Raw genomic sequence first — 12,166 nt, forward strand, 5'->3', positions numbered from 1 at the left:
GCTGACCCCAATGATAATTGAGGTAACACCGGTCAACGAGTGTATTATGAGATTAAGGATTCGTCACTCCTTAGGTGTCATTTCCCTGGTCTCTGTTTATGCTCCGACTGAGGCGAGTGATCTCACCGTGAAGGATGCATTCTATGCCACGCTCAAGTCTGTGGTTGATCAGTGCCCCAGACGAGATACACTTCTAGTCTTGGGGGATATCAATGCATCGACTGGAACTGATAGGGATGGTTATGTGGTGTGTGTTGGTCCCATGGGTCAGGAACTATGAACCAGAATAGCACCAAGTTCCTTGACTTTGCAAGAAGTCATGGACTTTGGGTGGCTGGTTCATGGTTTCAGCGCCAACAAACTCATCGCTGGACTTGGTATTCCAATGCTGGCGCTGTGGCAAAGGAGATTGACCATCTCCTCATTGACGGTCGGTGGAGGATGATCCAGAACTGCAGGGTCTACCGGAGTGCTCAGTTCCTCAATACTGACCACAGGCTTGTTGTAGCAACTCTAAAGCTGCACCTTAAATCCTGGAGAATGGTACCATCCCAGCCTAGGCTGGACGTTGGCAAGCTCAGGGATGAGAGAGTAGCTGAAGAGTTTGCGAACAGGCTGAGTGGACACTTGGGGGGTCTGGGTGCTTTGGGGTGTCCGTTGTGCCTTCGAAAGAGTTGTGGAGTGCCTTCAAGACCACCGTCCTTGATGTTGCCGGTGGATGTCTTGGAACTCACCGCAGGGCAAAGAAGAATTTTGTCTCTCAAGGGACACTGGATACCATTGACCAGAGTCGCAGGGCCAGGCTGAATGGCAGAGTTGAGCTCTTCAGGGAGCTGAGGCGTAAAACTGTACGTGCACTGAGGGTGAACAAGGAGGCCTATGTGCGAGGAATCTGTGAGGGGGTAGAGCATCACCTGTGGACAGGTGATTCTCGTCCCGCTTACAGGGGAATTCGCGCATTGCATTCATCCAAGCCCATCCCTCTGAGCACTGCAGTTAGAGCAGAGAGTGGTAGGCTCTTGACAGGAGTCTGAAGTGAAGGCCCGTTGGGCCGGTTACTTTGAGCGGTTGTACCAGGCTGATCCCCCAGCTGTCGAGTTGGACGTCAAGGGTGTTACAATCCCTGTTGCTGACCCTCAAATCAACTGTGGTCCACCTTCGCTTGTGGAAACACGGGCTGCGGTGAACCAGTTGAAATGGGGCAAACTCCAGGGATCTGTGGCATCCATGCTGAACTTCTCAAGGCTGGTGGAAATGCTGCACTCGTGTTGTTGCATGCAGTTTTGTGCTCTGCCTGGAACACAGGCATCATCCCAACTGATTGGAAGAGGGGCCTTGTTGTTCCTCTCTGGAAAGGGAAGGGTGATCGCCAAGACTGCAACAACTACTGAGGGGTGACGCTGCTCTCAGTGCCGGGCAAGGTCTTTGCTCGGATAATTCTTGATAGTGTTCGCCACCATCTGCTTGAGCCACCAGCGTCCAGAGCAGTCAGGTTTTACACCAAGGAGGTCAACGATTGACGGTATCCTTGCTCTTCGTGTCCTCACCGAACGCAGACGAGAGTTTCGGCAGGGGCTGCTTGCAGCCTATGTTGATCTCTGTAAAGTGTTCGATTCATTGAATCAGGATGTCCTCTGGAGGATTCTTGGTCTTCGTGGGGTGCCACAAAAACTGATCGATCTGATGTCTGAACTCTACTCTGTTACTGAGAGTGCTGTGAAGTGTGGTGGTACCATCTCTGACTTATTTCCAGTTGTTACTGGAGTTCGTCAGGGGTGTGTACTGGCCCCCACACTTTTCAGCACTTGTATGGACTGGATTTTAGGGAGGATGTCGGAGAGATCAAGCTGCAGTGCATCGTTTGGAATGTCAAGATCTCGGACCTTGATTTTGCAGATGATGCAGTCATCTTTGCGGAGACTTTAGATATCCTTTTGGGGGCCCTCGAGGTGCTGAATGAGGAGTCGGAGCCGCTGGGATTACGGGTTTCTTGGGTCAAAAACTAAGATCCAGGCTTTCGGTGACATCTTGGATGCTGCTGTCCTGTCTGTGTCTGTTTGTGGTGAGGGTGTTGAGGTCGTGGAGAGATTCACTTACCTTGGCAGTGATATTCATGTCTCTGCTGGCTGTGTCAGTGGTCAATAGACGTCTGGGTCGGGCCTGGGGAGGCATGGATTCACTGGATCATGGGGTGTGGCGCTGCCGGTACCTGTGCGGGAGGACGAAAGTCCGAGTCTTCAGGTCCTTGGTGCTTCCAGTCTTGCTCTATGGATGCGAGACTTGGACTCTGACCAAGGATCTGAGACGGAGACTTATTTCCTTTGGTACCAGTCTCTTCGGAGACTCCTTGGCTATTGCTGGTCGGACTTTGTGTCCAACGAGCGGTTGCTGAGAGAGACTCGGATGAGATTTGTTACCTGCATAGTCCGTGAGCGTCAGTTGCGGCTGTATGGACATATGGCTCGTTTTCCTGACGCTGATCCTGCTCACCAGATTCTCTCAGCGAGGGAGTATCATGAGTGGAGTAGGCCAATGGGCCGACCACGTGCCTCGTGGTTGCAGCAGGTTGACCATCATCTCAAGGAGATGGGAATGGGCCTGGCATCTGCCTGGGGGATGGCCAGACGGAAGCCCCTGGAGTACCGGCGGAAAGTGGACGCAGTGACGCGCTGTTCTGGCACATGCTCCCATACCTGACCTGACCCCCTAGGCTTTAGTTATTTTATTACTTGGTTTACAGATCCGCCGAAGGTATATTTGGCGAAATGAAATATAAATATAAAACACATTTTTAGCTCACCTGTTCGAAGAACAGAGAGCTATTGCGATACCCCCGGCATGAGCGTCAGCGTCAGCGTGAAAATGTTAAAGTTTTTGGTGCAAGTTATTTATCAGCTTGCCATTCATTTAATATGTGTACTAGGATGCTGATATTTGGCATGGAGGTTCCTTGGGGTATATTTTTGATGTAGTAAAGTTTAAATAAAAAAAATAATTTCAAATGTTTTAAATTTTTGACCTGTTTTGAACTTAACTTTTTTGTAGCATATCAACGTTAAAGTTTTTGGTGCAAGTTATTTTTAGAAGCTTGCCATTCATTTAATGTGTACTTGGATCCTGATATTTGGCATGGAGGCTCCTTTGGGGTATACTATTGGTGTCGTGAAGTTGAAATTAACAAATGATTAAATTTTTTTTTTAAATTTCAACCTAAGATGGTGTCAAAGCCACCCAATGCTCACTCGCCTGTTTATATTAGACGCTTGCCATTCATTTAATATGTGTACTTGTTTACTGATTACAATATACAAATACATATATTGCTTTAAAATTATTTGGATCAGACTTCACTGCAATGCTTTATAAAAAATATTATTGGACTAGTCTTTTAAAAACGATAAATGTATACACAGGCGAGCATTGGTTGGCTTTGACACCAACTCTTTGGTTAGCCTTTTTATGTTGATAAATTTTCCGCCGACGGTGCAAAAGTTTCAAAACCCGAAATGTAAACGTCGGCATTTATTTTCAAAATATAATTTCGCGCGCGCACCAAAATGCCGAGTCCCCTTTAACCAAACTGCGCAGTCGTCTTCGGTCATGGCGTCTGAGCTGTGGCCAGCGTGGTTCAGATTGGCTGTGGTTTCTGGGGCGAAAGTGATTGTTGAGAAGTATGTCAGCGGTATAAATTTGAGTGACTGTATTGATGATTTAATCACACAACATCTTGACGACGAATATTCTGGCCGAATGATTGCATCAATTCAGTGCAGCAGCAGGGATGATTCGCAGGCTACTCTCGATCGTGCCGATTTTGTTTCCGTCGAAAGTTGTACACCGCTGTTCGTATTGAAAGATTTCGGTGTCAAGTACGTCAAAATTTCCCTGTGAGATGCTGATGTTCCGCCTTCAATGGACCAGAAATCAACCTTTGATGTGCTCATGGGGATGGGGAGACGGTACGATCAGATGCCCGCTGAAAAGTAAGAGCTGGTTATGGCTCTGATTGACCGTTTTGAGCGTGTTGACTCCAAATAGACACCTTTTTAAAAATCATATCCAGCACTATGCACTGGTGTGCATGCACACATCTACAACTTGGACAGTAATTTTCTCAGCATTGTTTCCATTTGTTTGATGATCCAACAGGTTTCTATAAGAAAAACATGCCAGACTATATTGTAAAAACAAGTTTTAATCCTTCTTTGTTGTTTTTCACATCAGATGAGACAGAGAACATGGGCATCCTGCATTTGAATGGTCTTCCATCTTCAATGTTTTCTTAGATCCTCCTGGTCCGGGATTTATATTTATTCCCCCCCCCACCGACCCTTGTCTTTTCCATGGAACATCCGAAAAAAAATCATAAAAATATATAATTTCTAAAAATTGAAATTATATTTATATTTCGACCTACCGACCCTACATTTTAGCTGAAGAACTGTGAAAACCAAGTTGTAAAATAACTAAGGCCCTACCTGTGTCTAAAGGGAATTAAGTGTACGTGCGCTTCGAAGTTATTTTATAGATAGGATTTTGACATCACTTACATCTTGAACAACAACACACCTTCACCTCGCTTCCTCACACCGACGCCATTGCCTACGTGCGTTCGACCACGTACGTGGGCGGAGATTTCCATCGCATCAAATCGAGACTCCACCCAGGAAGGCAGGGGCGTGCCCCTTGTCCAATCTGGCCACAGAGTTCGACTTTCCCATGACACACCGGCCAATGGGCGGCGAGCGGATCTTCTGAGACGGCCTGGCCAATAAGGAGGCCGCCACGAGTTGCCTGAGAACCGACCGTCCAATCGGAGGCTAGCGGACCGTGCCCAAGAAGACGACGAAGGAACGGAGGACAAATATTTGCACCCCGTCTGCTCGAGCTCGTAGTCTGGTTCTCTGTCAGCTCGAGCGTGTGCTCTGGCTCTCGGATCGATCTCTCGACGCTGGTCTGGCCTCGTCTCGTCGCTGGTCTGATCTCGTCGCTGGTGCTGGTCTGATCTCATCTCATCTCGTCGCTGGAGCTGGTCTGGCCTCGTGTTGCTGCTGGTCTTCTGGTCTCGTGTCGCTGCTGGTCTTCTGGCCCTCGTGTCGTCACTGGCTTTGGGCTCGTCATGTGCGGGAGCCTGACGCTGTCCTCCGTACCCGGAGCTGCGGGTTCGAGTCCCGCCGATCCAGGATGTCGAAGACCGCACGAGGCGGGAAGGTCCATTTCGTTTCTTTTGGGTGTACGTCTGTCTGTGGGCCCGTCTTTAAGTGGGAACAGTTAAGTGCTTTTGCTGTACATTATTTACATCCTTTATAGTCAGTTTAACTCTGCCCTTTATATGTTCCCCTCCCACGCTATTGTAAATAAGTATCCATTTGTTGAATGTTTCAGCTCGTCCTCGTCCTTTCCTTCATTGGCTTTGCACGGTGCGTGTTGGGGAATTATAAAGGCCGTTGTTGCCGTAGTTGTGTGCATTTGGACCGATGGGACCTCGGTAACCATCCGCTCGGGTTACGTACGGGTTGAGCATGGTTATGGCTCGTCCTGTTCGAGCTCCGTCGAGGGTGTGAATACGAGGTAGTTCGTCACGTGGGCCTCTAGCTATTTTGAAGTTTGGCAAATAACCCTGTGCCCACGCGGTTGAATTAGTGATGAATCACGGTCCTGTAAGGGACCCGTACCCTCGGAGTTATCCGAGGGTAACGATCTGAATTCCAGGTGTTCGGTGGACCCGACTCTACTGCTCCACCTAGCGGTCGTACTCGTCGCCGATACCTGGCCCACAACAATATATTGAGATATATGTATGTATATATGTATGTATGTATGTATGTATGTATGTATATGTATATGTATATATATATATATATATATATATATATATATATATATATATATATATATATATATATATATATATATATATGTGTGCCGGAAGGCGACATGGGTGGTGGCTACATAATTGCATACTAGTCATACAGTTTTTGACGGATCGGGCTGAAATTTTTGACAAAGAGGTTGATTATAGTGCGCAAAAAAGGCTGGAAGCCGATTTTTGATTTTCAAAAAAATAATTTTTTTTTAGGATTTTTCAAAGTCCCGTTGCGAGGCAACGATGGCGTCCAGAGCAACGGTGCTCAAAAGCATACAACTAGATCCTGGTATGAACCTACCTGTCAAGTTTCATCAAAATCGGTTGACTCCTCTGGCCTCCAGAGCTGTCCATTACATACAAACAAACATTCAAACGTACAGACAGACGGAAAAACTGAGAATAAGGGCTGTCTCGCGACCACTCAATATATATATATATATATATATATATATATATATATATATATATATATATATATATATATATATATATATATATATATTGTCCCAAAAAATGGACTCACTCTTTAAATGATAATAAATGCGTTGTTTATTGACTTAGAAACAAGATTAATGGTTTAATGCATGTTTACAAATGTTCAAACTGACGACCATCACGTTCCAAACACAGCCGATAACGCGGACCAATGGATTCAACAGCGTTACGAATCATTTCATTTGGAACTGCAAGACATTGTCTTTCAATTTCCTCTTTCAGCTCATTGACTGTTGCTGGTTTTGAGCCGTAAACCTTATCTTTGAGATATCCCCATAAAAAGAAGTCCATTGGAGTGAGGTCTGAGGAACGCGGAGGGAATTCAACACTACCTCTTCGCCCAATCCATCTGTTCAGAAAAGTTGCTTCGAGATAGGCCCTTGCATCACCGTGTTAGTGGGGAGGTGCTCCATCTTGCTGAAAGTAAATCTCTTCGTCACCAAATATCTCTTTGACATGTGGACCGACGGATTCGTGCAGCAAGTTTAAGTAAACATCCCCAGTGACAGTTTGGTCAAAAAATAATGGCCCGAGGATACCCAATGCTGATATCCCACATCACACAGTAACCCCTGGTAAGTTTAAATGGTGTTCCATAGTAACATGCGGATTTTCAGGAGCCCAGTCGGTGCAATTGTGTCGGTTAATTGAGCCATTTAACTTGAAGCTGGCCTCATCGCTCCAAACAATTTTGGATGGAAATGCTGCATCTTCTTCGCATTTGCCCAGGTACCACTCATAAAATTCAGCTCTCCGGTCAGGATCGTCTTCATTTAGAGCGTGGATTAATTTTGGAATGTAACTTTTCCCATTAATTCGCTTCAAAATGCGATGGGCACTAGATTTTGGGATTCCTGTCTCACGAGCCATTTTTCGTATAGATTTCCGTGGGGATCGGTGGACGGTTTCCAGCAATTGATTTTCCTTTGCGGAGGTGGTTGATGACCGTGGTCTTCCTGAACTCTCTTTATGGACGTCATGCACAGTTCCATCTGTTTCAAACTTATCTCGGATGCGAGCAATGGTGCATCGCGTTGGTGGATCTTTGTGAAAATGTCTTCTAAATTCTCTTTGCACTTCCATGAAGTTTTCGTCCTTCCAGTAGCACTTTATGATAAATTTTCTTTCTTCAAAACCTAGTCGTACTTCTGCCATTATTATGGTTAATTTGATCTGAAAATAAATGAAATATTCAATGAGTTATGAGGAGTCAAAATGTGAGTACATTTTTTATTTTGGGACACCCTGTATGTATGTATATATATATATATATATATATATATATATATATATATATATATATATATATATATATATATATATATATATATATGCCTGGTATTGGCTTAGTGGTTAGGGTGGCGGCTTGGGATCCGAGGGTCCTGAGTTCAAGCCCCGTTGGCTGCTGAATTAACACCAGGGGGTTGACTCAGCCTGTCATCCTTCCGAGGTCGGCGAAATGAGTACCAGTGTACTGGTCCCGGTGTATGCCCCAGTTATAATAGGTGTACCATATCCCTGTGTGTCGTAAGAGGTGACCAGGCCTGGCCCCCTGGCCAACAAGCTCCATCAAACGCCCCTGGTCGACAAGCTGGCACATCTCCCTCAGACTGGACCGAATCAGGTAAACACCCCGAGCCTGCAAGCCCCGCGGCGCCACTGTGGCTGACCTTGGCGAGAACAGAAGTTTTCGCTCCATGGCCCCAGGCACGTCTGACCTTGGCAATATCAGGGGTGGGGGTGACGCTGAACAGCGAACCAGCCCCGGCTCTGAGTCCCACACGCGAGTCGAACCGGCAATTAGCCGGCTGCAGTCCCAGCAATCCCATACAAAACCACGCATCACATTCAGTCATGCCATAAAGCAACAAGAACATCGTCTGCGCAGATGCAAACTCCCCTTTTCGTACAGCGCGTCCTCCCAGTATAATCCCCACACATGACAGGGTAGCGAACCGTGGACTGCCCTCGCAGCTGGAGATCAGAAAGACCTCTTTATTCGCCATGATCGCCCGCAAGCTCTTCACATCACATCGATCATATCGGTCATCCCATTGATTGATCCCAACCAAACATATTATGCTCACACGCGGACTGTCGGCATTTGCTTTAACAATGCTAAACCGAATCACTCGTGCAGCGAGAATCAAACATACAACAATCAGCAATTTATGAATCACATCGTGTGTACGCCACTTGGATGTCACGACGTTGCGACGACTTGCTCGCTGGTCTCCATCCAAACGTCGCAGAGGACACCGTCGATGGTCGCGTTCCGCGAACTTCTTGAACGCGACCGGCTCGCTTCAGACCCCGCTGAAATCGCCTGCACGACACGGGTGTGCACTGTATCATGAGCGCAGCGGGAGCGCGAGAGACCGTCGCCGCTGGCATGGCTCCCGTTGCTCCAGACCCGTATATCGTCGTCGCCGGAAGCAATGAACGGCAGCCCATGTTGCATCGTCGTGGCTCCTGCCGCCAGAACCTCGCCCTCAGGTCTCGAAGGAGGCACAGGTGCACCTGGAGGTACGAAGTCCGAAACAGGAAACTCCTCCTTTACGTCGAAACCCCTACCGGCCCCGCACGGGCCGTCCAAGGCCACCAGCTGCAAGGCCACCAGCTGGCGCCATCCAGTCTAGCCTGAGGCTAGCCAGCCAGTCCCAGCCCAAAAGTCCCAACCCTAACAGCCCCTCCCCTCGCACCACGAACCGCGAGAGCGCAACCCGCTGACCTTGATGGGCGACCAAGACGTGTGCCCTGCCAACCGCCGGTAGCGCTTCACCGGTATACGTGTGCAATGCGAGGGTAGACCTAAAAAGACATAGACCGGGAAGTGCACGAGCGGACTCAACTCGAAACACGATCAGTGCCCCGATCATCTCGACCTCCGCTGTCATTGGTCTTGTCACCTTCGGACCAATTGAAAACAGGTTCAACATCGGCAGCATCTCCTGCTCCGGGTCGCCGGGATCGCTATGCACGCCTCGATCGTCGAGGCTGCACGCCTCGACCCGGGGCATAAAAGTGTACGCCATGCACAAAACACCGTACCGGCAGTAGGTCTTGACCCGGGACGTAGGGGTTGCTTCGCACACCGCCATTCATGATCGTCATGATGGGCAATGACCCTCGGTACACACACCGTAGACGTCCCCGAGTGTTCAGACCGCCGTCCGACTGACTGCATTGCAACGCTCAGTCACGACCCGCACCGAAGACTGTGCGTGTGGCTGTGCGCGCTTGACACCTCGCGCTGACCTTCGGATCATCCGCCGCGCACTGACCAGAGACTCCGGACATCTTTCAGAGCATGTGCGACAGCTGACACCGCGTCTGAGCTGAACTTAATGTCCTCGTCCTTTTGCCGTGGCATCGCAGAAACCATTCCCGAGGCTTGCAAAGCAGAAATAAAACGAACTCCGTGCGCGGCCGTCGTTCACACGACGTGACTCGCAGGCGCCGGCGAGACGTCTGGCTGCAGGACTCGACCCGCACCGAAGACTGTGCGTGCGGCTGCGCGAAACTCGCGATGCGCTTCCCTGGGACCCTCGCCAGGTGTCGAACTCGAACCGCGCGAGTTGCGCTGAGTTTCCCGCTCCAGCGATCCAATCGCTCCGGCCAAAGACTCCAAGTCAATACCGATGCAACCCAGGCACTCTGCACACGTCGATCCGAAACAGACTCGTCGCCAAACTGTAATGTCGTGGTAGAGTTGCGAACAGGCAGACATGAGCGAGGGGATAGCACAACCCTGCTTTGTTGCCACGAGCGGGAGTGTGGGCGTACGATGCCCGTAGCTCCGCTTTATTACGTACTCGATGCACTCTACAGGCACATGACCCACAGGACACTGCTAATGGCAGTACATGCTGCTTCTGACGCTACTCGTGCTACATAATCCCCAGTGGGCGAGTCGTGACATATGAAGCCCCAACCACGTGACTACCACCAACCGCGACTAGGGCCACGCCCATACAGTACAGTCCTGGTGTATGCCCCGGTTATAATAGGTGTACCATATCCCTGTGTGTCGTAAGAGGCGACCAGGGTTGGCGTCAGGAAGGGCATCCGGCCATAACACGTTGCCTCAAGAAAAAGCCAAACCCCTGCACAGCAGGGAAAAATGGCTGTAAAAACGGTCATTTCTTTATGTTTATGTGTGTATATATATATATATATATATATATATGTATGTGTATATATGTGTATATATGTGTATATATGTGTATATATATATGTATATATATGTATATATATATATATGTATATGTGTATATATATATATATATATATATATATATATATATATATATGTGTATATGTGTGTGTGTATATATATATGTGTATATGTGTGTGTGTATATATATATGTGTATATGTGTGTGTGTATATATATATATATATATATATATATATATATATATATATATATATATATATATATATATGTATATGTGTATATATATATATATATATATATATATATATATATATATATATATATATATATGTATATGTGTATATATATATATATATATATATATATATATATATATGTATATATATATATATATATGTATATATATATGTATATATATATATATATATATATATATATATATATATATATATATGTATATATATATATATATATATATATATATATATATATATATATATATATATATATATATATATATATTAATATTTCGGCACACCCCTTTTTTTGTTCCACCATCAGATTTTTGTTACTGCATGAAATGAAACAGGCTTTGACATATACATATAGTAATGATGTTATTGTCTTCCTTCAGAGGCCCCTCAAAATTCGTTTTGATGATTATGGTAGTTAAACAGTTCATGTTCATCCGATTTTTTTATTATTCCTACTGCACTTCATTAGAACATAGATTATGGATGGATGCGCAGATCCCAGGAGAACAACTATAGCTGTACAGAACAATTTATATTATCGATGGATAAAAATGATATTTAATTGATGTTATAATAAATTGTTTATTTAAAATATCTTAAAATTTTGTGAGTTTTTAGTTTGTTGTGAAATATTAGGTCCTCGGGTCTCCGCATAGTGGCGTACAGGCTTAAGTCGTACTTCTGTTTACTACCGTAGAAAATCACAGAACCATCCGATCGACATGCTGTTAACAGTTTCAGAATCAGCTAAATTCTACAACATATGAATACGGAGACGAAACTGATCCGGCCAGCTAAAATCTACAGGATATGAAATGTAGACAAAACTGATCCGGCCTTTTGGATCACTTTAAAGTAGGGTGCCCTGTAATTTTAATGTGCTTTATGGATCCTCCGGAACTCACGAATGGTACACGTTGTGTAGTCACTAAACTACGTGGTAATGTCATCGAAGTGGAGCTACTGCGGGACAGTCGAAGGGGAAAACCTGAATGATAATCAATGGATAAAAATGATATAATATATTGTTTAAAATACATTCATGCTATCTGTCTTTTACCATATGTTGCCAGTGACGCCCGTCGAAGACGGGCACCTTTACTAGTATATATATAATATTGTTATGGATCTGGAAACCATATGCATTCAACATACAGATGGCCCAAAAGTCAGTATATGTCGTTAAGTATGTGTGTCGTCAGATCCCCTTCCTTTTGTCTCGTGGGAGAATCAAAGGCGTGCGTTGCGATTTCTTTTAGTTAGGTTATTACATCTAACAAGCCATCTGACAACCATCCCATCCCCCGTCAGGATCCACCGCCAACCGGCTGCCTTCTCGCACCCTAACCTGCCGAGGCAGGATCTTGCG

At 46.1% G+C, this 12,166-nt stretch overlaps 1 protein-coding gene across 4 annotated transcripts in view; it reads left to right on the plus strand.

The window, feature by feature from the left end:
- BAG1 (BAG cochaperone 1) overlaps nucleotides 1-12,166 on the plus strand; it is a 48,073-nt gene that overhangs the window by 18,712 nt on the left and 17,195 nt on the right. The window lies entirely within an intron of this gene.

Source organism: Eptatretus burgeri, chromosome 4 (assembly GCF_056783735.1).
Source record: "Eptatretus burgeri isolate ZD-2024b chromosome 4, Ebu_testis_v1, whole genome shotgun sequence".
Lineage (NCBI taxonomy): Eukaryota > Metazoa > Chordata > Myxini > Myxiniformes > Myxinidae > Eptatretus > Eptatretus burgeri.